Raw genomic sequence first — 27,964 nt, forward strand, 5'->3', positions numbered from 1 at the left:
CAGTTCTAGAGGCTCGAAGTCCAAGATGAGGGTGCCAGCATGATTGGGTTCTGCTGAGGGCTTTCTTCCTGGCGTGGAGATGCCCACCTTCTCACTGTGTTCTCACATGGCAGAACAAGAGATTGAAAACAATCTTTCTGGTCTCCTTTTATAAGGACACATACCGTATCATGAGGACACCACCCTCATGACCTCCTCTGAACCTAATTACATCCCCAAAGCCCCATCTCCAAATACTGTCACATTGGGAATTAGGGCTTCAACATAGGAACTGGGGGAAGGGAGGACACAATTCAGTCCATAGCCTCCTGCTTCCTCAAATCATCCAGCTGAAAATCGAGTTTTCATCCTCCCAGATGCCTGTGACAGGAGGAGCCACTGCCAACACGTATTATGAGCCACACGTATCCCAAGAAGGAAGGTTGGACTGTTCTTAAGAATCAGTTGCCCAAAGAAAAGGTGTGGAGAAATGGGCAGAAGATTACTTGAAGGCACTGTTTCTTTCTTCATTTCCTCACCTTCTGTTTTAAGAATCTGAATGAAAATATCAAGAAAAGCTGTTTGTTTGCCTTTATTCTTCAGCTTTATTCAAGAATCATCTGCAACATCAAGCTCAATCCCATATCTTGTCTCTGAATTTGTCAAGAAGGCTTGAATTGAGACGTCACCTTTCTCTAGCACAAATGACTTGCTTTCTCTCTCTCTCTCTGAGTCCTGTTACCTTGTCAGGATTCCTTTAAAATGAATCTTAAAAATATGATACAAATGAACTTATTTACAAAACAAAAATAGACTCACAGATGTAGAAAACAAATTTATGGTTACCAAAGGGGAGGGGAGGGATAAATTAGGAATTTGGGATTAAAATATACACACTACTAGATATAAATAGATAACCAACAAGGACCTACTGTAGAGCACAGGGAACTATACTCAATATCTTATAATAACCTATAATGGAAGAGAAGATAAAAAAGGAATTCAGTTATATGTATGTATAACTGAATCACTTTGCTGTATACCTGAAACTAACACAACATTGTAAATCAACTATATTCCAATAAAAATTTCTTTAAAAATGTACTGTTTCAGCCTCATCCTTCTGCAGAGTTGTTTGGTGATATTTGGATTAAATCAGCTCATCTGAGGAATTTATGACTTGTTCTCCTCCTCAAAAAAGTCTTTCCTCCAAGCATACTTTTCACAATACCATTCTCAAAATTTAGCATAGCATATACTTCTAAACCCGTTTAAAAAAACAACAACACATTTTTCAGGGAAATTCAATAAATGTTCTTTTTTTCATGATTTTTTCATCCCTTATACTTCACTTTTTTGGGGATAAGTACTCTGGGATAACATCCTATTTTTTTTAACAAAAATCATAGAAATTACATTGTTAATAACATTAGCAATATAAATGTAGTGTTTTATTATCTTCAAAGCACTTTCATAGGGATTAATATTTTGACATTCATATCAGCTCTGTGAGATTTGAAAATAATTATTCTCATTCTTGTATTACAGATTATAAAATAGAGGCATATTAAGGACATAGTGTGTCCTTAAGCCCAGAAATACCAAAGGAAAGGGTCAGAAACTGAATTTGGGATATTTAAATTAAAACTTAAAAAAAATCATACTCTTGACAATACTCCATAGGGCTTTCCTTTATTATTAGCGGTTCCATGCATTTATATTTTCACTAATCAATTGAAATTAAAAGAAAAGTAGCAGTTTATTTGCCTGCAGAATCTCAAATCACTATGCACATTCATACCCCCCAAAACGTCTGCATTTTTCCACATGTAAGAGGGTTTTAATTTGTGTCATATGAAGAAATAACCAAAGTTGTCAGACTTTACATGCTGATGTTCTGTTTGATAACAACCTGTACTTCATACTTTCTTTTATAACTCCTATAGAGTCCTTATATTTGCACAAATCCATTTCCACTTTTTGGAATAACTAGGCTTACATAAAGTAGCTCATTAGTATCTGAATTTTATGCTTATATAATATAATTGACTCACTGTAATTAGTGGGATGCTTATTTTTGCTTGAAGTTAGACATTTTCATTTTTCTTCCTTTTGACACTTGGGTCAGAGATACAAAGCTAAGTAGAAATTTGTATAATTATCCTGTGTATTTCAAAAGTTCTAGAGTATCTAATCAATTTAAGTCATGAAATAGTTTTTTTCTCTTTCTTCAAAATCTGTAAATTCCAGAAAATATAAAGCCCTTCAGATGTAATTCAATCAGGAAATCATATTTTATTTCACTTTACTTACCTAGTTCTCATTATCAACGTTCTTAGCTTATATATTATAAAAATTAATCAAAATTTTATTTTAATTATTACATTGCTGGCATTTTAAAAAACAAGACTTTTTTCTTTTAACTTCACACCTTTTGTTCCCAAACTCACTTCATTCCTGCATTCATTTATCAAATGTTCATTCTATGAGTCAGATATTTCACTGTGTAATTGAATAGAAACATAAATAGGGCATGTCCTTGTTTTGACTTTATATATTACAGATTCTAAAGGAGCAGGAAAAAATAGCCTCAGTAGAATACAATAAATGCCATAATAGAGGTGTATACGTGCTACTTCCATAACACAGAGGAAGCAGAGGACGCACTCCATCTTCAGGTAGATTGGTTGTCAGGGGAGCTTTCCCAGAGAAGGTTGCTTTTAAACAGAATTCTACAGTGTTTGAAATAGTTTGCCAGATGTACCAGATAGGAAATAGGGAAAAGGCACAAAAAATTAGATATCTTAAAGTGCATGGATTTTTCAAGCAGAGTGAGTAAAATATTATTTGAAGAAAAAGAAAGTGAAGGGTATGGACCAAGTGGAGAAAGACTTTTAAAAGTTAAATTTGGGGCTTCCCTGGTGGCACAGTGGTTGAGAATCTGCCTGCCAATGCAGGGGACACGGGTTTGAGCCCTGGTCTGGGAAGATCCCACATGCCGCGGCGCAACTGAGCCCGTGAGCCACAACTACTGAGCCTGCGCGTCTGGAGCCTGTGCTCCGCAACAAGAGAGGCCGCAATAGTGAGAGGCCCGCGCACCGCGATGAAGAGTGGCCCCCACTCACCGCAACTAGAGGAAGCCCTCGCACAGAAACGAAGACCCAACACAGCCAAAATAAATATAAATAAATAAATAAATAAAAATTTAAATTAAAAAAAAAAGTTAAATTTGAAAGGGGCATTGAAGTATGGATGAATTGTGGGCAATGGAGTAGGCAGAATTTGGCTTGAATCCTGCGTCTACCCCATAATAACTGTGTCACCTTGGATAAATTACTTGACAGCTCTAAGACTTGGTTTCTGTATTTGAAATATGGGGATAAATAAATATATACATATACTTTTTATGGGTTTGTCAGGTTTAAATAAAATAATAAAATTCATGTGATGAACATAGTGCCCAAGTTTACTCAATTATCAATGCTGTTGTTACTTGTTTTGCTATTAATATTCTTAAGGCTTTTTTTCCATAGGGAGATCATTCCTGCAGCTGTGTAGAGGGCTCACTGGGAGAGGAAGACACTGCAGGCTAAGGAACCTCTTCATAGAATCTTTTCATAGAGTACAACCATCCAGTGTACAGAACAAAGTCGGCAGAATAATAATATTGATAACAAAAAGAAAAACATTATCTGAATTTATTTAGTGCCTCATACTAGAAAAACAGGACCAATAGAATATATATATATATATATATATATATATATATATATATATATATATACAGTATAATATATATAGGTACTGTATTTTACGTATAAATTTAGAGAGACAGAGAGAGACAGAGAGACAGAAAAACAGAGAAAGACAAAGACAGAGAAAGAGACACAGGAACAGACAGATAGAAAGGGACAAATAGAGGACAGAGACAGAGAGACAGAGAGGAAGGGAGAGAGAGATTTAATTTAAGGAATTGGCTCTCCTGATTGTAGGGGCTAGAAAGTCTGCATCTGTAGGGTAGCAAGCAAGCTAGAAATGCAGGAAGAATTTCTGTTACAATTTCTGGCAGATTTCCTTCTCCTTCAGAAAACCTGCTTTGGCTCCCAAGGCCTTTAACTGATTGGCCTTTACATTATGCAGGATATTCTGCTTTATTCAAAATCTACTGATTATAGGGCTTCCCTGGTGGTGCAGTGGTTAAGAATCCACCTGCTAAGGCAGGGGACATGGGTTCGAGCCCTGGTCCGGGAAGATCCCACATGCTGCGGAGCAACTAAGCCGGTGCGCCACAACTACTGAGCCTGCGCTCTAGAGCCCACGAGCCACAGCTAGTGAGCCCACAAGCCACAGCTACTGAGCCCGCGTGCCACAACTACTGAAGCCTGCGTGCCTAGAGCCAGTGCTCCGCAACAAGAGAAGCCACGGCAATGAGAAGCCCGTGCACCACAACGAAGATCAGCCCCTGCTCGTCTCAACTAAAGAAAGCCTGCACACAGCAAAAACCCAACTCAGCCAAAAATAAAATAAATAAATAAATAAATATATTAAAAAATATCTACTGATTATAAATGTTAATCACATCTAAAAAAATGACTTAACAGCAACATCTAGACTGGTACTTGACCAAACAACTGGGCAGCACAGTCTAGCCAAGTTGGCACATAAAATTAACCATCACAGTAGGGCTGATGAAACCAAGATTATTATGCTTAATTGATAATATATGAGATGTCCGAGGGGTTGCGGAAGGTGAAGTTAGCATTCAAGCACCAGGATATCTGATTCCATACTCGAATGTGTCAACCATACGTGGTACCATCTCCTAACAGAAAAAGATGTGAAGGAGAGGAAGCATGTGAGAGCCATGTCTATATGTGGGAAATGAGAAAGAAGACGGACGATAAAAGTGTTTCCTTTAGTTTATTTTAAATCATTAAGCAGCTGGTAGAGAGATTCTGTTAAGAAGTGATTGTGTAGGATGAAGAAATGGTCTATTTTGAATCAGGTAAGTTTTAGTTTTACAGGACATTAAGCAAAGATCAACATGTTACTTCCCTGAGTAAAAATTTTCCATAAAAATAAATCATCATTGTTCCTTGCCTCCTTCCTTTTCAAATGTCATCTGTGCTGCGTGAAATGTCTTTCCACATTTATTCACTCACAACACCCAACTCTTCCAAGTTTTAGATGGACTAGAGTCTTCCTTGTGAAGCCTTCTGTGAGTTTCCAGGCACCTGTAGTCATCACTCCCTGTGCTTTACAGGACACAGCTGTTAATGCCAGCATACTCTACAGTGAACTTGAGGTGAGGACCCTGGTCTGACCCAGCTTCAAATACTCAGAAACTAACAAAGTACTTGGACTCCATCACTGGGCAATAAGTTACTGCTGAATGAATATAGATTAATCTCTTCATTTTATTAGTATCAATATGCCTATGGTTCTTCTGGAGTATAAGATACTGTGACAGCTTTATGGACCCTTTTAAATATCCAGCTTAAGGATGAACAAACAGGTGAACTGTCTTGTAAAGTACAATTGACTTTGTGAAATGTTGTTCCTGGGCTCATCCATATCTTTCTCTGTGTGGTTTGTCTCGATGTTGACTCCAAATTAGATATCATTTTTATGCCTATGTATTCATCTGATCAGATGTGTCAGAAAAAATACCATTGATATATGTCAGTGCTGATTATGGTATAACTTGAACTAAGCCTAAAAAAAACAATTAAGGGGGTAAAAGAATCAGTACATACCACATTACTATATCAACTTTATATTTTTTATTTTTTGGATTCATCAATTTTATTCATTTACTAATTATTATTAATGAGTGATTCATCTATATCAAAAAGTCAGACGAAATAAAATTTTTTCCAATGAAGAATACAAGGTTAAGGTTTTTTTGGCAAAGAACAAGAAACCAGTATGTTTCAGTATTTTAGAACTATGAGGCATCCAATATCAGTAAAACATAACACATGGATGACTTTCAGACATGCATTACAAATATTTGCTTCAGTCTTTGAATATCATATTAAATAACTGATCTTGAGACTGTGGAAAATATTATTTGACAAGTGATTGTTTAGTATATGTATTTAAGGAATCTCAAACAGATCAGACTCTACATTAAAAAATAATTACTGTATGGATTTCTAGATTAGCCCCCTTTTCTGAGTTTCATTGGAATTTTCAGTAGGAAAAGAGGTCAGTAGTATCTCATTCTGCAATCAGTTCACAGGACCACCCTGGAACTTGTCTCTCAAGGCAGCTGGAACCCCCTCCCGATGTTTCCCAGGTGTTTTGGGAAGTGATATATATCAATAGCTTTGGTTCTTCCTCATGATAAGGTCCTGGTGGTCTGGGAAAATATGTCTTGCTTGTTGGCCCCTTGCTCTGTTTCTTCCTCTGTCATCTCTACCTACTTTTTCTTTCTTCTGTCATTAATGATAAATAAAATACATTACAAATGCATTTTGATATGCACTGTTTCTCATCACATTCTCAGTAAATTAAGTGCTCATGACAGGCTAAACTTGATATTCCAAGACATGGCACATAAGGCCCAGGAATGGCTTCACTTCTGAATAAAGAGGACTTTGGTTGCTGATGAGTCTCAGACAGACAGTAGGCTTTAATTTCTCTCATATTGAAACAGGCAATCAAATTAGTCTTATGTATTTTCCTTTTTCTGGCTTCTAACCCATGTGTTCATTCATTGTATTTCTGTTCTCTTTTGGGGGGTGGGGGCAATCAAGCCATTTTATTGAGGGGCTTTGGGGGAGGGTCGAAGGGTTGGGAGGACAATGAGATCTCCTGGCCAGGATCTCCCCAGTCTCACAGTTCCTGAAAGCCCTTCATTGTATTTCTTTAATTCAGGAAAATCAAGTGACTCTCTAATACTGTGATATAGTTATATAACACTGTGCTACAACTTAAAATTTTATAATCATATAATTGATGCCAATTCTCATAATTGAAATTTAGTTAATGATGGCAAATTTAGAAATATATACTTTGCTCAAACTATAATGTACATGAATTTATTTTGAAGGAAGAGCAAGTGCATATGAAAGCTGATTTATATTTACTTTGAGACCCTGAAATTCCACCTGCCTGTGCGGCATTGGGGCACATCATGAGTAGGTCAGACTCTTCAGGGGCACATATGTGTTTAGTTAAACTGTGCCTGGCAGGCTGCACGGCCGGTGCACACAGCAGTGACTGAACGCAGGCCTCCTCCCTCGGTTAGGGCCACCTTCTCATTCGTGTTTGCATCTGTATATAGTTTCAGGCCAAAAATGAGTAGGTGAGCAGTGACTTTGACTAATGAAGACACATTAGGTGTAGGTATAGGATTATCTTTTGTATTATCTTAAATTTGAATAATGTTGGCATATAAAATCCAAGAAAAAGAAATACAATAAAATCCTCTCTAACTTTCATTAAAAAATCAATTCATTTTAAATGATAAAAATGCACAGATATGTTAATTTGTGACAACTTACTTTAAAGAGGCATAAAAAATGCTTTTTTCAGATAGAAGGATGTTTTTAATTTAAAATTGTATGCAGTATATTCTAGTGTTAAGATCTATATTGACCTAGTCACACTTGACCTTATCTGATATAGGTGAAATATTTGTGTCTGTATTCTTCTATTCTTTCACTGATCCCTTGTGTAGCATGAGTGTACTTGATTTTTTTTTTTAATTATTAGCACCTTTAATTATTTATTTATTTATTTATGTGTTGGGTCTTCGTTTCTGTGCGAGGGCTTTCTCTAGTTGTGGCAAGCGGGGGCCACTCTTCATCGCAGTGCGCGGGCCTCTCACTATCGCGGCCTCTCTTGTTGCGGAGCACAGGCTCCAGATGCACAGGCTCAGTAGGTGTGGCTCACGGGCCCAGCCGCTCCGCGGCATGTGGGATCCTCCCAGACCAGGGCTCGAACCCGTGTCCCCTGCATTAGCAGGCAGACTCTCAACCACTGCGCCACCAGGGAAGCCCAAGTGTACTTGATTTTAAGTCTCTAAATAAAATGCATTGCTAACTTAATAGCAAGCTATGAAATACAAGATATTTTCTATTCAGATCAAAACCTCACATTTGCTCTATTATGCTAAATCTTTAAATTATGTGGATAAATTACAAATTAATTAGGTTATTTTACCTACTTCTTAAAATGAATGTGACATTTGGATTAGCAGGTCTTATTCTTAATCTCCTTTTAGTTTTAAAGAGTCAAGAAATTTGTATTAACCTCTAGGAGAATGTTCTTAAAGAGTGCCTTGAGGAAGCTTCTAAGGTGCCAGCCCCTTCTCTCATTCTCAGCTATAGCTTTAAGCATTTTAAGGTGCTTTACATACTCTGCTGACGCTGCCCTCATTTCTTTCTCTCTTCTACTTTCATAACATAATTTAACAAGCATTTAGTGAGTGTCCACTAGGTGTCAGACAATCCCCTAATATTTGCAATAGAAATTATCTTTACACTTGTGGAAAGAATGACATAGGAAGAAGACAGTATGAGAAAGAGGTGATTTTCTGCTATTTTCTCTTTGAAAATGTTTAAGTAGCCTACTTCATAAATACTTTCCAATTGGAGCTGACTTCACAATTGATTATAACACTATTTCTTTAAAAAATGGTTTTGAGTAACAAATTAGCACAATAAGATAATTATTCCCTCAAAGTCTCATTTGTAGATGGTGTTGTATTGTTCACACAGGATAAAATATTTTAAAGAAGTTTGTAACTAATCATTGTTTTCATTCATTCATAAAACATTGTTGGAATATACACAAAAAGGTAGATTCTGTGCACAATTTCTGTGAAAAAAACGCAAATGAAAAATGATTCCTATCCTCAAGGAATTTACACTTAGCGAAAGAGAAATTAACACCATAATCACATTCAGAAATGCAAGTTGGAATGTGAACTTTCCACACTCAATCAGCAAAGACAGAAATTAGGTGCCAATATAAAGCTTAATATTCTGTTCTTACATTTTTGCACAATTTTCACATCAAAAAAATCAACAGCACGAACTACAAGATTTTGTTCATTTTAACTAAGCATGTGTAATCTTAAAACAAAATAAAAATTCAAATTAAAAAAACTGTGTTGGGTGTCTTGACATTGTATTATAAAGAAGGTCCATTTCTTTCCCTTATGCAACATTGTTTTGAAAATACTTAGGCATGCTCCTAACTGAAAATTAGCTTCAAGAAAATATAAGGTAAAAGCAACCACTTTATAAAGTAATTTATAAATGTTGCCCATTAAAAGAAGATGATGATTTTAAACTGAACAAAATGCTATATATAATAGGAATCTGCATTATTTTGAAAATAAAAATGTAACCTCCAAGTTCATTGTTTTCTTCTTTGTATATATGCAATATCCAAAGACATCTCCTTGAGGATTTTTTTTATTATATCCACCTTAAAATTTCCTATTTTCTATCTTCTTTCTGTTTAATTCAGTTTGTTTAATTTGTTGCTTTAGTCTCATTGTAAAAGTTTTTTCAATATTTGCTGACTCATTTAATTTATTATTATTATTATTATTGTTATTATTATTTATTACTATTTGAAAATCCTATTCCAGTTGTAATTTGCTGTGGTCGTTCCCAGGTGTCATATAAAATGGACATTATGTACTGCTACTACTGAAAGGTATATGCCAGAGTCATTTCATTTCTATATGAGCCATTCACTCTCTCCTGGGTATAATGAGCTCCCAAGAACATTTCTCTGTCCCTTCATTCTCAAGGCTAACACTCACTTCTCCAGCTCAAAATCAAGTGGCACTACTGCTAGTTCTGAGCAGAAATGGGAGGAACTTGAACAGTCTAGCTCTTCCAAATCTATTTTTCCCATTAGTCGCCTTGACAACAAATGTTTCCAAGTTCATTGATGCATCTTGCGTGCATTGCCTCAGCTTGGCACTCTGATGCTGCTCCTACTTTTGAAGCAATTATCTGCTGTACAAGTTCTGGGAAGTGCTTTCTTCAGGTTTGAGATCTGTGCCTCTCTGCTTTCTAAGTTTTAGGCTTCCCCTCCGTATTTCTGTCAAGGGACATCATTTTTTCTTGTTTTGTTGAACATCTATATATTTCTTCTTATTTGTGAAATAATCTTTTTGGTCCTTTCATGGGATATTAAGTGAAAGACAGAGTGTATGTTTTTCTCACTTCATTATCTTGTCCCAATATTTTAACAATCTCCACTTTTCTATTGTCCATGCTGTAAGCTCATATTTATCTTTCAATACCTTAAATATTGTACTCTTTTTTACACAATTTGTTACTTTAAAACAGAGATTTTTATTTGAAAATGTGCGTCTTTCCTTGATTTTTGTTTCTTTTCCCCAGGGAATGGCAACAACATACCCTCATTTCTTACACAAAACTGCAAAGTCTTCTTTGCTTTCTCTTTTAAACCTATTCACTCCATGTAAACTATCCACTGAGGTTTTCTTAATCTATTTGTTTTAACTGTTTTTTTTCCTGATACTTTATACTAAATATTTTCAAAATTTCCCTCACTCTTTATTTCCACTACCACTTTTGGTTCCACATCCATCATTTCTTGACTGGCCAATTACATTCACCTCAGTGGCCATTGCCTTTCTTTACCATGCCTAACTAATCAATTTATTTCACAGCAGATAAAATTACTTCTAAAGCATAAATCAGATCTATTTTCCCACGAATCCCCAATGCTTCTGAAGAACGACCTATCATCCTAGATGGAGCGTAAGATTCTTCATGATTTTCTGCTCATCTCTCTCTGATTCTTGGGATACATTAAATTTGGAGTCCTTTTTTTCCTCTGGCTCCCTATGCTCTTTCTAGTATCTTTGTGCATAAGTCTCAATCGAGACATCTCATAACCCTAGTGTGTAAAAGGATGCCTCTTCAGAAAGATATTCTCTAAATATTGATTACAGAAATCAAATGCTGAACCAATGGATTCTGGGTGCCATTATCTAAACTCTTCCTCTATTTTTTTTTTTTTTATAAATTTATTTATTTATTTTTGGCTGTGATGGGTCTTCGTTTCTGTGCGAGGGCTCTCTCTAGTTGCGGCAAGCGGGGGCCACTCTTCATCGCGGTGCGCGGGTCTCTCACCACCGCGGCCTCTCTTGTTGCGGAGCACAGGCTCCAGACGCGCAGGCTCAGTAGTTGTGGCTCACGGGCCCAGTTGCTCCCCGGCATGTGGGATCTTCCCAGACCAGGGCTCGAACCCGTGTTCCCTGCATTGGCAGGCAGATTCTCAACCACTGCACCACCAGGGAAGCCCTCGTCCTCTATTTTTATTTTTCAAGAATTTCACCTCTGACCTCAGTCTTCCATATACTTCTCAGTAATCAAAACCAAAACCAAACAAAACCAAAAAAAATTCTCTTATCAAAGGACAAATAGTCCACGGGACTCATCCTTCTGTGAACCATTTTATTGACCACCAACCTAGAGAAATCGCATTGGTGCTTCACCCTCCTATAAAAACACAAAGCAACATTAACTTGCCAATATTAGATTGAGCCACATGAAATTAAAATTTTTTCTTGGTCAAAAAAGTCAGATTTGAGCAACTTTTTGTGATTTAACCTACTATGTACAGTATTACATTCTAGAAAATACTAGCAAATATAATTTTCTCCACCTTGTTACATTCCCAGTGATGATGTGGTACTGCTCAGGACTTGGTATAGCAGACAACCAACATGCTGATCCACCCCTACATGTGATATTTTCTCTGGCTGAAATGGCTTTACCATTTTTTAAAGAAAAATAGACTTAATTTTTTAGAGTAGTTTCAAATTCACAGCCAAATTGAGTGGACAGTACAGAGTTCCCATATACCCCTTTATTCCACACAGCACAGTTTCCCCCATTGTCAACGTCTTTTGACCAGAGTGGGACACATGTTACAATCAATAGCACTACACTGACACATCAAAATTGCACAAAGTCCACAGTTTACATTGTGTTCCACTCTTGATGTTGTAAGTTCTATGGGTTTTTGACAAGTGTATAATGACGTGTATCTACCATTATAGTAGCATACGGAAATATTTCACTGTCCTAAAGATCTTCGGTGCTGTACCTATTCATCCCTCCCTCCCTCATCCCAATCCCTGGCAACTGCTTATCTTTTTACTGTCTCAGTGGTTTTGCCTTTTGTCATATAGAGTCACACAGTATGTAGCCTTTTCGGAGTGGCTTCTTTCACTTAGTTATATGCATTTAAAGCTTTTCTATGTCTTTTCATGACTTGATAGCTCATTTCTTTTTAGTGCTTAGTAATATCCCATTGTCCAAATGTACCACAGTTTATTTATTCATTTACCTACTGAAGGACATCTTGGTTGCTTTCAAGTTTTGGCAATCATAAATAAAGCCTCTGTTAATTTCCATGTGCAGGTTTTTGTATGGACATAAGTTTTCAACTCACTTGGATCAAGGGCATGATTGTAGTACTGTATGGTAAGAATATATTTAGTTTTATAAGAAAATGCCAAACTGTCTTCCAAAGTGGTGGTGCCATTTTGCATCCCCAGCAGGCTTTACCACTTCTGATTGCTGAGAGGATCTTATCCACTATTCAGATGGAGGACAATTCTCATTTTCTTTATGAAACCTTCCTCATCTCCTTTAAAATTAGAAGTTTTGCTCTCCACTTTACCATAAGTCTTAATGTTTTAAAGCATGTGTTAAGTAGACTCCAAATGTGGCCAAATCTAGGAAAGAAGGACATGTGTCCTTCCAAGGGTCAACTCACCTTGTGAAATGTTATGGTATGTGATGGTGACTCAAGTCGAACACTGGAGCTGAGTAATTGGAGAAGATATGTTTTAGAGCAGAAAAAATGTGAGTATTGCTGGTGTCTTTCTAGACTCTGCCATACGGCTTCATAAAATGAATTTAATTACAGGTTGCTTAAAGCTTCGACCGTGGGAACCCCGATCTCCTTTGGCATGAAGCTCCTGTCTGAGCACCACACTGGGAAGAATTACTCCTTTCAACACTGAAGTAGGATTTGGCAGATTACAACAGCAGAGTGCTCTAACACATGGTGCTTCCTGTTGGGGACAGGACCACATAGATGACAGAAATCTGCAGGGGTCAGGATTCTGACTGGAGGAAGGGACTCCCTCATCTCAATTTTATCCTGTCTTTGAAACTATGACCTTAAGGGAATTGAAAAGAACTTAGTGATATCTAGAAATCAGGTGATTTATAAATAATCCTTAAGGATTAAGGATTGACAAAAATTACTTAGGAAAGGGAATCAGTATGGGAATAAACACCTCAAAATCAGAATAAGGCAGATGCCATTGAAATATGACTAATAAAAGAAGTATGATATAGGATCTACCAGTTATAGGACTAGAGATCAAATAAAATAATGCATATTATTGTACTTTGGAATAACATGCTATACAAGGTAAAGTTTTATTTATCACAGAAATAAGTATCTTTTAACTCTCCTGTGAAAATAATAATTTAAATAACTGCATTTTAATTCTGTTACTATTCTTTATTGGGTGAGATTGATTTCATTTAGTATGAAAATACAAATGTATTTATTTCAATTTTGTATTTTCTGTAATATTCTGATGTTTTTTAAAGGAAAAAATGTGTTCACAAACTAAAGAATTCAATGAAAGTCCTCAAGAGGGCTGACCTGTTACAATTTTTAACTTTCCATGTTGAAAAAATTATTATCATTAGGTTTTAAAAATGTATTCACATGTTTAAATGCTTGCCAAACAGACAGTGAGTCTTTAAATATTATTGTTTTTCTCATCATTAAACCAAGTGAAGTTGACAGGAATGAGGATCTCTGCCAAGAAGAGACATTTGTTTTTTCTGGCTTAAGAAGGTTAATAGTGATTAGCCATCTTAATTCCCTAAATATTCATATTTAGAGATTTTATAAAGATTTTGGCCTTTAGTGTATTGTATTATTTGAGTTTTCAAAATGCTTATATATTTTTATTTGTAATATAGATTGGTATCATATATATTTCCTATGAGAGTATTAAGTGAATGTATTCATGTGGCTGATTAGAAAAGATTATTGTTAAATATAGTAGTGGCTAAGAGCATAGATTCAGGTGTTAAACTTACAGTGTCAAACCTTATTATGACAAATTATTATCTGAGCGACCTTGGGTAAATTAATAAGAGCTCTCTCACTGAGATGGTATAGGGATTGAACAAGTTGACATCTGTAAATGACTTAGAATGATGTGTTTGACATTCAAAATTAATCAGAGTAATTTACAGCATTAACAGAATAAAAAATAAAATCGATATAATCATCTTAATACACGTTCAAAAATTATTTGACAAAATTCAATACCCAGTCCTGAGAAACATCTTCAGTGACTTAGGTTTAGAAGGGAACATCTTTAATATAATGAAAGATCTCCATGAAAACCCATAACTAACTTAATACTTAGTGTATGGACCACACATTTCCTAAGATGGGAAAAAGGCAAGGATGTCTGCTCTCAGTATTATTCAACATTTTGTTGGAGTTCCTAGCCAATGCAAAAGGGAAAGAAAAAAATTTGTTTAGTAAAGAATGGAAGAAGAAATTATTTTGTTTTCAGAAAATACAGTTGCCTTTATATAAAATATTAATCAGGAAAAAAACCCTAAGATTACTAATAAATAAATTTAACAACATTATGACTCAAATCAACATAAAAGAATTAATTGTATTTTAGTACACTAGTAACAAACTATTGAAAATTAAAGCCATTTAAAAACAATGCCATTCACAGCCACTTCAAATAAAAAAATACTTGGAATAAATATGGCAAGCTTAATACAATGAAAATTATAAAATAGAGCAGACAGAAATTAAAGATTTGAATAAATGGAGAGACAGCTCATGTCATAAATTTAAAGAATTTAAACAATATATTATGTAAATCCTTCCAAAAATAATATACAATTCAAGGTCATCCCTGTAAATAGTCCAACAGGTTTTCTTGGTAGAAATTGATAAGTTGATTGTAAAATGGACATAGAAATGTAGAGGACCCAGACAGAAGACTTATACAACTTGATTTTAATACCACAGTTACTATTAATCTATTGTAATTAGGAGAATGTAAGGGTACACAAAAGATCAACGGGACAGAATATGAAGCCCTGGAGTAGACATAATCATACACGAACAATTAGATTTTGATTCAAGTACTAAGGTAATTAACTGGGGAAAGGCTTTTCTCTTCAAGAAATGTTCTAAAATAACTTGGTATCTGCATAAGGGAAAATGAGAATCAATATCCCTACCTCAAATGATTTACAGCCATTAAATTGAAATGGATAATTGAACTGAGCATAAATATTCAAATTATGATATCTTAGTTGAAAATTTAGGATTATATCTTTGTGACCTCTAAGTAAAGATTCCTTATAAAATGCATTAAAATCATTAAATATAGAAAAAATGGATAAATCAGACTTTATTCAAATTATACATTTCAACTCCTCAAAATAAATATTGAGAATATAAGAGGGCAAGTTAAAATTTAGTATAAAACACTTAATAAATGTAAAAGCTGTCTAAAGACTTGTATCCAGAATATTTATGTATGTGTGTCTATGTTTGTATGCATATCTAATAATTCAATAATAATAATAACAGTTTATAAAATGTGTAAAAGCTTCAGAATCACATGAAATGATTCTCAACATATTATCCTTCAGGGAAATATAAATTAAAGTCACCAAGAAAAATTACTTCATACTCAATTTTATTGACTAAAATTAAAGTCTGATAGTATCAAATGTTAGCTAGTATGTGGAGCAATTGGATCTTACACACATTCCTTCTAGGAGTATATGATGCTACAATTACTTCAGAACACAGTTTTTGCAGGGTTTTTTTGTTTGTTTGTTTGTTTTATTAAACAAGACCTAAGCTATGAACCTTCAATTCCAATCCTCTAAATATGTCTCAGCAATTACTCTCAAGAAAATATTCACAAAAACTTCTTTCATAGTAATCAAAAGGGGAAAATGACACTAATATAATAATTTTTTAATCCATTAATAGATAAAGAAATTATGGCATTCACACAATTCATATCCAGCAATAAAAGGGACAATTGATGCATGCAATGACATGGATGAATTTCACAATTTTGTGATAAGTGAAAGAAGCCAGCTACAAGATAATACACATTGTGTAATTTCATCCATATTAAGTATTAGACCAACAGAACAAATTGATGGTGATAGAAGTCAGGAACCTGTTTTGCCTTGGGGGACTTGGGAGTATAGCTTTACTAAAAGAGGACATGAGAAATCTACAACAATGATGAAATGTTCTATAGGTTAATTGAGGTGGGGATTATACTTTGTACATATTTGGTAAAAATTTTGATACTTAAATTACATCTTATTAAAAAAAAAATCGCCTACCTCAAAGCAAAACAATGGATTTAACCTATGAATACTGATCTATAACAACAAAAAAAACTGCTACGAAGAAGTATTATGTGTAAAATCACATACATAAAATCTGTGTAATTATATAGATATATAAAATTACATGTGTGCATGTAACAATTTTATATGTATACATATAACAGCATTAAACATATGTTTAAAACTGTTGTATGCATATATGTAATTGTATGTATATGTGTATACAAATATAAAAGTGTGTAACTTATGTATGTATTTCTCAGGATATATCAATAAATGGAAAAATATTTCTATGAATAAACCATTCAGTATATATTTAAATACATTTTAAAGCCTGGATATTCTCCAGTTATTCAACCACATGTTGAAAAGTTCATTTGAATATCAATATATTCAACTACATCTTAAAAAACATGTTTACATGTTTAAATATTATAGTCATTATTCCTCCACAGCTAGGTCAGCCCTATCTAATTATATAAGTTAAAGCTTATTATTAATACTTGGTGATTTTGTTTATGCAGATAATTTTAAGAGATAGACTTGGTTTTTACTCTTAATTTAATATTTTTCAAGAAACAATTTCTCTTTTTTTGCTCTTTATTATAATAAAAGAATAATAGTTTTTTCCTCCCTTGTGAAACAATCCTAAAATATTCTTAATAATTATAGTCTTAATCATAAACATACTTAAAAACTTGGTGGGTGGCGCTGGTGGCACACTGGTTAAGAATCCGCCTGCCAATGCAGGGGACACAGGTTTGATCCCTGGTCCAGGAAGATCCCTCATGCCGCGGAGCAACTAAGCCCGGGCGCCACAACTACTGAGCCTGTGCTCTAGAGCCTGCAAGCCACAACTACTGAGCCCGTGTGCCACAACTACTGAAGCCCACACACCTATAGCCCGTGCTCCACAACAAGAGAAGCCACTGCAATGAGAAGCCTGTGCACCGCAACGTAGAGTAGCCCCTGCTCTCTGCAACTAGAGAAAGCCTGTGCACAGCAACGAAGACCCAACACAGCCAAAAATAAATAAATAAATAAACATTAAAAAAAAAAGTTTGTGGGTAAATGTAAGTCTTTGCTTCTTGATTCTCTTCTTTTGCAAAAAAAAGCGAGGATTGACTAATATTTCCTTTAATCTTATTTTCCTATAATTTAAAATCCATTTTTCTCAAATAATTGAGAAGATATGAGCCAAGATGAAAAATGATAAAATGTGAAAATTAAGAAATACTTGAGCTAGCACTGAAGATTCTGACCACATGAAAAACAAGCATCAGCTCCTGGACTCCACCCTGAACCCATGAGAAAGAGGGGGATTGAAGGAACTGGAGTTCACAAGTACATGAATTCTGAAAACTCTCTGGGACTATATAGGGAGCCTATGTGGGAAGAACGGGAGGAATGGAACCCAGCACTGGAGAAATCACTGCCCTGAAGTGGGACAGAACAAGAGACCACACATTAATGTTAAAACAGGTTGGAGAAATATTTGTTTGCAGGTCACAAAATCATCTTAGTGGGCCACAATGAGTGTGTTTAAATGAAATGAAAGTGGATTGAAACATCAAGACGTATCACATGAGTGACGCTAAGTATGTTTTCTTAAAATATTTGTAAGTTAAACCTTTCAAATATGTGTATATCTACAATATCTCTATATTTATTTCTATTTCTATCTATATATCTGTGTGTGTGTGTGTGTGTGTGTGTGTGTGTGTGTGTGTGTGTGTGTATGGATAGGCCACCGTATATTTATTTTCTTTTTCTTGTGTAAAATGTTACCTCCCTGAGGACACAGCTATTGGTCTGTTTTATTCAATCCTGACACCTTGAGTCAGATTGCTCCAATACCTGATATTTAATAGGCATTCAATAAACATTTTTAAAATAAATACAAGTATGTGCCACTTTATTAAAATACACTATGAAAAATATATTTCCATGGTAGTTTGCAATAAAACAAAAGTTTGAAATAATATGCTATAATTTTAACTAAAAGAGAACAAGATAGGACTTAGACTTTGACCCTTCCTCCAGCCCCAGTTAGATATTATTAGCTAGAGTAAAACATGAGCATTAAGATGAGCACATGACATATGAGAAAGACAGCCACAGTGAAACACCATAAGTAATGTAAATCACCAATAAAAGAGAATCAAAACTAATGTGTGTGTGTATGTGTGTAATACTGAAAAGAAAACGGAAAAAGAACATACTGAAAACATGAAGCAGGAATAAAACGCAATTCTAGTAACAGAAAGCAATCAAAGATATTGGGTATAAAACTACAATTATTGAAATAGAGATCATCTAGTTCAAAGCCTTTATTCAGAGATAAATTGGGACTAAAAAGTGAGATAGAAAATAATTATTTCATGTCTCTGCATGACATTTTGATTAATATATGAAAATATGAATTTGCATATGACATATTTTGTTTTGCCTTTTTGCTGTTTTTGAGATATTCTAGTAATAGCAATTTTACTTAGTTCTAAAAAAACATATTTTTGCTTTCCTAAATAATTTTTTTAGTTTTATTTTAGCCAGTCTTATGTCTCAACAATTACTTAAAAGTTACAAAAATAAAAGGTAACATCGTAGAAGGATTTGTCTCTTAGAAAACATTAAAAACCCTGTTAAAATTCATCTTTACTAGTATACTGTAGTTTTAAGCAAAGAGATGCATGGCATATATACTTTATCAGAAAGAATGCTAGCTTTTTATCTGTAAAGAATAATACACAAGAGAACTTTGACTCTGAAAGACAATAGTGTTTGCTTGAATCTGATTTTCTCTATGCATTCTTCCCCATACACACACCCGCCATACCTTAAGCATTACTAAGAAAGAGAGCATACCATAAAAAATTGTATTACCTGTGAGTAAAGATATAATCACTAAGTTTTCATCGTGCTCCCACTCTGCTGCAAGCCTGCTGGTAAAGAGAGAGAAGGTAGCTATGTGGGGAGAGGAAATTTAAGAGACTTCTTGGAAAATCAGAAGGGAAAGAGGAGAACAACAAATCATAAACTAAATTACCTTCAGTTAGAGAAATTCCAGTACTAAAAGCCAAAAGACTGAACACATATCTGGGATTTGGTAGCTCATACCAGCTACAGCAAGGTAGCTTGAAACAGAACAGGACCAGAAGTGAGAGACATGCAGAAACATTTCCCTGGAGGAAAAGGTAATAAATCAAGAAGAGGAAAAAGAAATGGAGGGGTGAAATATTAAGAATCCTACAGAAATAAATAGAAACAAGACTCACTAACTGCTCACCTTCACCGGCTACATCCAACATTGACAATGTCATCACTTGAATAATATATACTTCACTAAACTGACAGAAGTGGATGCTTTTGAACTTGAAACCTGTGTAGGCAGAATAATGGCACCCTTAAGGTAAAAACATCCTAATCCTGAAAACTGTGCATTATGTTTCTTTACATGACAAGAGGGAGTTAAGGAGGCAGATGGTAATGAGGTTGCAAATCAGTTGACCTTAAAATAAGTGTTTATCCTAGATTTTCTAGTTGGGCTCAAAGTAATCATTAGGGTCCTTAGCAACCGGTGATAGAAGAAGAGAAAGTCAGAGTCATGTGATGTAAGGACTTAACCCACCACTGAGGGATTTTAAAATAGAGAAAGGGGACTCTGACGAAGGACTGCAAGTGACCTCTAGAAGTTAAAAAAGACAAGGAAATGGATGCCAGATGCCATAAAGGAACTGAATCTGGTAGACACATTGATTTTAGCCTTGTAAGACCAGTGTCAGACTACTGAACTACTGAACTGCAAGGTAATAAACACTTGCTGTTTTTAAGCCACTAAATTTATGGTAATTTGTAACAGTAACAATAGAAAACTAATACAAACTTTTCCCGTGTAATGCTTAAGGTTAGAAAATATGTCATACAAACTCTATATAGAGCTATGGTAAAAAGAGAAAATACAAATCAAAATATATTTCATCCAATGATTATTTTACACCTAAAACAACACACACACACAGAGCAGAAGTAAATTTTATTACTGCTAATTGAAGTAAATATCCAAAATAAGTATTCTGAGATTTTAAGAAGTAACACTAAATCCCCTAAAGCTAGATATCCAAAAATTAAGAATAATAGATATAAAAAGGGGTAGCAATAAATGCAAAGTAATTTGACTGGAGTCAGGAAGTTAAATGAAAGGAAAATATCAGAAATGAAAAACAAATTACAAAGTTGTCAAGTGAAAATACATAAGAATAAAATCTAATAAAGCAAATTTATGAAAGAAAATAAAATGACAAAGAGAAATGAAAAACTGGGTTATGAAAAATCAATCCTGAGATATATTTCAGTAAAAATTTTAGACTTTAAGACGAAGAAAAACATTCTTGGAGACTTTAAGAAAAATTATCAAACTACTTAGAAGTGAATGAAAACTACGCTGTCAATTCATTAGATTTCTCAGATGCTGTGTACAAAACTGGCAATGGGGTAGTAGACCTTTTTAAGAAACTCAGGAAACAAAGTGCATGCCAAGGATTTTATATTCAGCCATAATGTCCTTCAAATATAAAAATTCAAAAGAAACATGTTGAAAGGACAAAAACTCAGGGATTGCCCATTTTTAAGAGTTAAGCTAAACTACTCCATAATATTGCTGTCTCAAAATCTATTTTGTGTGGCCAAATGTCTTACTGGTGCCTTGAATTGAAATTAACCCCTGAGGGGGTGGAGTCAAGATGGTGTACTAGGAGGACACGGAATTTGCATCTCCTCACAACTAAGACACCTACCAGGCACCAGTGGGGGACCACGGACACCTAAGGGGATGGGAGGAATCCTCAGTGACCAGGTGGGATGTGGAGCATAGCAGGAGTGAAGGGGAAGGAGAAGTGGAGGCAGGACAGGACTTCTCACTGCCTGAGGGGTGGCTGAGGGAGGGGAAGGGATCCCATGCCTAAAGGGGAAAATTGGGAAACCACTGGGAGAGCAGAGGATCAAAAGGGAGCATGGCCAAGTTTCCCCTGCCCACTTGGACCCCCAGGATCCTGCTGAGATCCCGGGCCTGATCTCTTGCCCACCAAGGCCCCCTCCAGCCACACGGGTCCTGAGGGAGTGGGAGGAAGGGAAGGGGGAGCAAAAGTAAAGGCCAGACCTCCAGGACCGGCACCCCTGAGGGGTGGCTGGGGGAGGGGAGGAGTTCCTACACCCAGCGGAACCCACCCACGGTTAGGGGTCCAGCAGGGATGGGGGAGACCCTGGGAAAGATGTTGGGGGGGACATGGAGGAACGGAAGGGAACATGGCCAGTGCTTTCGCTGTCCACTTAGGCACCAGGGAGCCTGTTGGGCTCCCAGGCCTAATCCTCTGTCCTCAGAGCCTCCCTCCTGCCACACAGAGCCCAAGCCCTGCCCCTACAACCCCACTCAGGCCCCTACCTCTACAAATGGAGACCCACTCTGAGAACCCCTCAGACTGCTCTGGGCCTAAACCCGACCCATACACCCTCACCCAGGGCCTTACCTCGAAATTCCGAACACCACACTCGGAGACCCCCCTTTGGACGTGCTGCCTCTCGCCTTCTGCACAGGTCCTAAGCAGAGGCCCAGCCCCACACTTGAACGTAGCCCCACCTAGGCCCCACCCCCAGGGTCTTCTCCTGCTACATGGGTCCTGAGCCTAGGCCCAGCCCCACGCTCAAACTTCACCCCCCTCACCTGCCTAGGTCCCGCCCCATGCTAAACCCCGCCCCTGCCTATTTCACCCCCAACTGAACTCCGCCCCCATAGCCAAACTTTTTTTCTTTTTTCCTCTTTTAGATTGGGGTTCTGTTTTACCTTGTTGATTCTTTTATATTTTTATTTTTCCTAATAAATCTTTTATTTTTCTAATTTTATTTTATTCTTTATACTTTGTTATTTTTCTCTCCTTTTGGCTTGTTCCCGTACCATTTTTTTTTTCTTTTTCTTTTTTCTGTTGTGGTTTTATTTTACCTTGTTGCAGTTGTTTCAATTATAGTTTTATTTTTCCTAATAGATTTTTTAACTTTCTAATTTTATTTTGTTTTTTATTCTTTGATATTATACTGCTCCTTTTTTTCTTGCTTTTTTTTTTTTTTTTTTTACTACACCACGAAGCTTGTGGGATCTTGGTTACCAGGTCGGAGGTTGGGCCCGAGCTCCTGTGGTGGGAGCTCCGAGTCCAAACTGCTGAACGAACAGAGAACCTCAGACCCCAGGGAATATTAATCAGAGTGAGGCCTCCCAGAGGGACTCATCTCAGCACAAAGACCCAACTGTATCCAACTGCCTGAAAACTCCAGTGCTGGAAGTCTCAGACCAAACAACCAGTAAGACAGGAATACAACACCACCCAAAAAGAAAAAATAAAATAAATAAACCACAAAAAAGTATGTCACAGATGAAGGAGCAAGGTAAAAACCTATAAGACCAAATAAACGAAGACAAAATAGGCAACCTACCTGAAAAAGAATTCAGAGTAATGATAGTAAAGATGATCCAAAATCTCAGAAACAGAATGGAGAAAATACAAGAAACATTTAACAAGGATCTACAAGAACTAAAGAACAAATAAACAATGATGATCTACACAATAAAAGAAATTAAAAATACTCTAGAAGGAATCAATAGCAGAATAACTGAGACAGAAGAACGGATAAATGACCTGGAAGAAAAAATGGTGGAAATAACTGCCAGGGAGCAGAATAAAGAAAAAACAATGAAAAGAATTAAGGACAGTTTCAGAGACCTCTGGGACAATTAAAATTATAGGGGTCGAATTCTAGGGGTCCCAGAAAAAGAAGAGAAAAAGAAATGATCTTAGAAAATACTTGAAGAGGTTACAGTCGAAAACTTCCCTAACATGGGAAAGGAAATAGTCAATCAATTCAAGGAAGCAGAGAGAGTACCATACAGGATAAACCCAAAGAGAAACATGCCAAGACACATATTAATCAAACTATCAAAAATTAAATACAAAGAAAAATTATTAAAAGCAGCAAGGGAAAAAAAACAAATAACATACAAGGGAATCCCCCTAAGGTTAACAGCTGATTTTTCAGCAAAAACTCTGCAAACCAGACGGGAGTGGCAAGACATATTTAAAGGGATGAAAGGGAAAAAGCTACAACCAAGATTACACTACCCAGCAAGGATCTCATTCAGATTTGATGGAGAAATTAAAAACTTTACAGACAAGCAAAAGCTAAGAGAATTCAGCACCACCAAACCAGCTTTACAACAAACGCTAAAGGAACTGCTCTAGGCAGGAAACACAAGAGAAGGAAAAGACCTACAAAAACAAACTGAAAACAATTAAGAAAATGGTAATAGGAACATACATATCGATAATTACCTTAAATGTAAATGGATTAAATGCTCCAACCAAAAGACATAGACTGGCTGAATGGATACAAAAATAAGACTTGTATATATGCTGTCTACAAGAGACCCACTTCAGACCCTGGGACACATACAGACTGAAAGTGAGGGGATGGAAAAAGATATTCCATGCAAAAGGAAATCAAAAGAAAGATGGAGTAGCAATTCTCATATCAGACAAAATAGACTTTAAAATAAAGACTATTCCAAGAGACAAAGAAGGACACTACATAATGACCAAGGGATCAATGCAAGAAGAAGATACAACAATTGTGAATATTTATGCACCCAACATAGGAGCACCACAATACATAAGGCAAATGCTAACAGCCATAAAAGAGGAAATTGACAGTAACACAATAATAGTAGGGGATTTTAACACCCCACTTTCACCAAAGGACAGATCATCCAAAATGAAAATAAATAAGGAAATACAAGTTTTAAATGACACGTTAAACAAGATGGACTTAAGTGATATTTATAGGACATTCCATCCCAAAACAACAGAATTCACTTTCTTTTCAAGTGCTCATGGAACATTCTCCAGGATAGATCATATCTTGAGTCACAAATCAAGCCTTGGTAAATTTAAGAATATTGAAATCATATCAAATATCTTTTCCAACCACCACACTATGAGACTAGATATCAATTACAGGAAAAAAACTGTAAAAAAAAAAATACAAACATGTGGAGGCTAAACAATATGCTACTAAATAACCAAGAGATCACTGAAGAAATCAAAGAGGAAATCAAAAAATACCTAGAAACAAATGACAGTGAAACAAGATGACCCAAAACCTGTGGGATGCAGCAAAAGCAGTTCTAAGAGGGAAGTTTAGAGCAATACAATCCTACCTCAAGAAACAAGAAACATCTCAAATAAACAACCTAAACTTACACCTAAAGCAATTAGAGAAAGAAGAACAAAAAATACGTGAAGTTATCAGAAGGAAAGAAATCATGAAGATCAGATCAGAAATAAATGAAAAAGAAAGGAAGGAAACAATAGCAAAGATCAATAAATCTAAAAGCTGGTTCTTTGAGAAAATACACAAAATTGATAAACCATTAGCCAGACTCATCAAGAAAAAAAGGGAGAAGACTCAAATCAACAGAATTAGAAACGAAAAAGTAGTAACAACTGACACTGCAGAAATACAAAGGATCATGAGAGATTACTACAAGCAATTATATGCCAATAAAATGGACAACCTGGAAGAAATGGACAAATTCTTAGAAAAGCACAACCTTCCGAGACTGAACCAGGAAGAAATAGAAAATATAAACAGACCAATCACAAGCACTGAAATTGAAACTGTGATTAAAAATCTTCCAACAAACAAAAGCCCAGGACCAGATGGCTTCACAGGCAAATTCTATCAAATATTTAGAGAAGAGCTAACACCTATCCTTCTCAAACTCTTCCAAAATATAGCAGACTCTTAAACTCATTCTACGAGGCCACCATCACCCTGATAACAAAACCAGACAAAGATGTCACAAAAAAAGAAAACTGCAGGCCAATATCTCTGATGAACTTAGATGGAAGAATCCTCAACAAAATACTAGCAAACAGAATCCAACAGCAGATTAAAAGGATCATACACCATCATCAAGTGGGGTTTATCCCAGGAATGCAAGAATTCTTCAATATATGCAAATCAATAAATGTGATACACCATATTAACAAATTGAAGGATAAAAACCATATGATAATCTCAATAGATGCAGAAAAAGCTTTAGACAAAATTCAACACCAGTTTATGATAAAAACTCTCCAGAAAGTAGGCATAGAGGGAAGCTACCTCAACATAATAAAGACCATATATGACAAACCCACAGCCAACATCATTCTCAATGGTGAAAAACTGAAACCATTTCCTCTCAGGAAGAAGACAAGGTTGTCCACTCTCACGACTATTATTCTACGTAGTTTTGGAAGTTTTAGCTGCAGCAATCAGAGAAGAAAAAGAAATAAGAGGAATCCAAACTGGAAAAGAAGAAGTAAAGCTGTCACTGTTTGCACATGATATGATACTATACATAGAGAATCCTAAAGATGCTACCAGAAAACTGCTAGAGCTAATTAATGAATTTGGCAGAGTAGCAGGATACAAAATTAATGCACAGAAATCTCTTGCATTCCTATACACTAATGATGAAAAATCTGAAAGAGAAATTAAGAAAACATTCCCATTTACCATTGTAATAAAAAGAATAAAATAGCTAGGAATGAGACAAAAGACCTGTATGCAGAAAACCATAAGACAATGATGAAAGAAATTAGAGATGATACAAACAGTTGTAGAGATCTACCATGTTCTTGTATTGGAAGAATCAATGTTGTGAACGTGAGTATACTACCCAAAGCAATCTTTAGATTCAATGCAATCCCTGTCAAACTACCAATAGCATTTTTCACAGAACTAGAACAAAAAATTGCACAATTTGTATGGAAACACAAAAGACCCCAAATAGCCAAAGAAAAAGAAAAATACACGCCCCATGGTGCGTTTTTGAGAAAGAAAAACGGAGCTGGAGGAATCAGGCTCCCTGACTTCAGACTATATTAAAAAGCTATGGTAATCAAGACAGTTCGGTACTGGCACAAAAACAGAAATATAGATCAATGGAACAGGATAGAAAGCCCAGAGATAAACCCATGCACATATGGTTACCTTATCTTTGATAAAGGAGGCAAGAGTATACAATGGAGAAAAGACAGCCTCTTCAGTAAGTAGTGTTGGGAAAACTGGACAGCTATATATAAAAGAATGAAATTAGAACACTTTCTGACACCATACACAAAAATAAACTCAAAATGGATTAAAGACCTAAATGTAAGGCCAGACACTATAAAACTCTTAGAAGAAAGCATAGGCAGAACACTCTGACATAAATCACAGCAAGGTCCTTTTTGACCCATCTCCTAGAGAAATGGAAATAAAACCAAAAATAAACAAATGGGACCTAATGAAACTTAAAAGCTTTTGTACAGCAAAGGAAACCATAAACAAGATGAAAAGACAACCCTCAGAATGGGAGAAAATATTTGCAAATGAAGCAACTGACAAAGGATTAATCTCCAAAATATACAAGCAGCACATTGAGCTCAATAACAAAGAAACAAAAACCCAATCCAAAAATGGGCAGAAGACCTAAATAGACATTTCTCCAAAGAAGATATACAGATTGCCAACAAATCCATGAAAGGATGCTTAACATCACTAATCATTAGAGAAATGCAAATCAAAACTACGATGCAGTATCACCTCACACTGGTCAGAATGGCCATTTTCAAAATATGTACAAACAATAAATGCTGGAGAGGGTGTGGAGAAAATGGAACCCTCTTGCACTGTTGGTGGCAATGTAAATTGATACAGTCACTATGGAGAACAGTATGGAGTTTCTTTAAAATACTAAAAATAGAACTACCATAGGACACAGCAATCCCACTACTGAGCATATGCCCTGAGAAAACCATAATTCAAAAAGAGTCATGTATCAGAATGTTCATTGCAGCACAATTTACAATAACCAGGAAATGGAAGCAACCTAAATGTCCATCAACAGATGAATGAATAAAGAAGATGTGGCACATATATACAACGGAATATTACTCGGTCATAAAAAGAAACAAAATTGGGTTATTTGTAGTGAGGTGGATGGACCTAGAGTCTGTCATAGAGAGTGAAGTAAGTCAGAAAGAGAAAAACAAATACCGTATGCTAACACATATATATTGAACCTAAAAAGAAAAATGGTTCTGATAAATCTAGGGGCAGGACAGGAATAATGACACAGATGTAGAGAATGGACTTGAGGACACAGGGCGGGGGAAGGGTAAGCTGGGACGAAGTGAGAGTGGCATTGACATATATACACTACCAAATATAAATTAGAAAGCTAGCAGGAAGCAGCTGCATAGCACAGGGAGATCAGCTCAGTGCTTTGCGACCACCTTGAGGGGTGGGATAAGGAAGGTGGGAGGGAGACGCAAGAGGGAGAGGATATGTGGATATACGTATGCATATAGCTGATTCACTCTGTTATACAGCAGAAACTAACACAACATTGTAAAGCAATTACACTCCAATAAATATGTTTAAAAAAAAATTAA

The 27,964-nt window shown here is 35.8% G+C and overlaps 1 long non-coding RNA gene across 1 annotated transcript; it reads left to right on the top strand.

Annotated features, from left to right (window-relative positions):
- Positions 1–27,964, top strand: LOC309623723. Its single transcript, XR_014241501.1, has 2 exons — positions 1–18,155; positions 18,186–27,964. It is a non-coding gene; the product is annotated as an uncharacterized lncRNA (long non-coding RNA).

The sequence above is a fragment of the Balaenoptera borealis genome (assembly GCF_965194805.1).
Source record: "Balaenoptera borealis genome assembly, chromosome: 2".
Classification (NCBI taxonomy): Eukaryota; Metazoa; Chordata; class Mammalia; order Artiodactyla; family Balaenopteridae; genus Balaenoptera; species Balaenoptera borealis.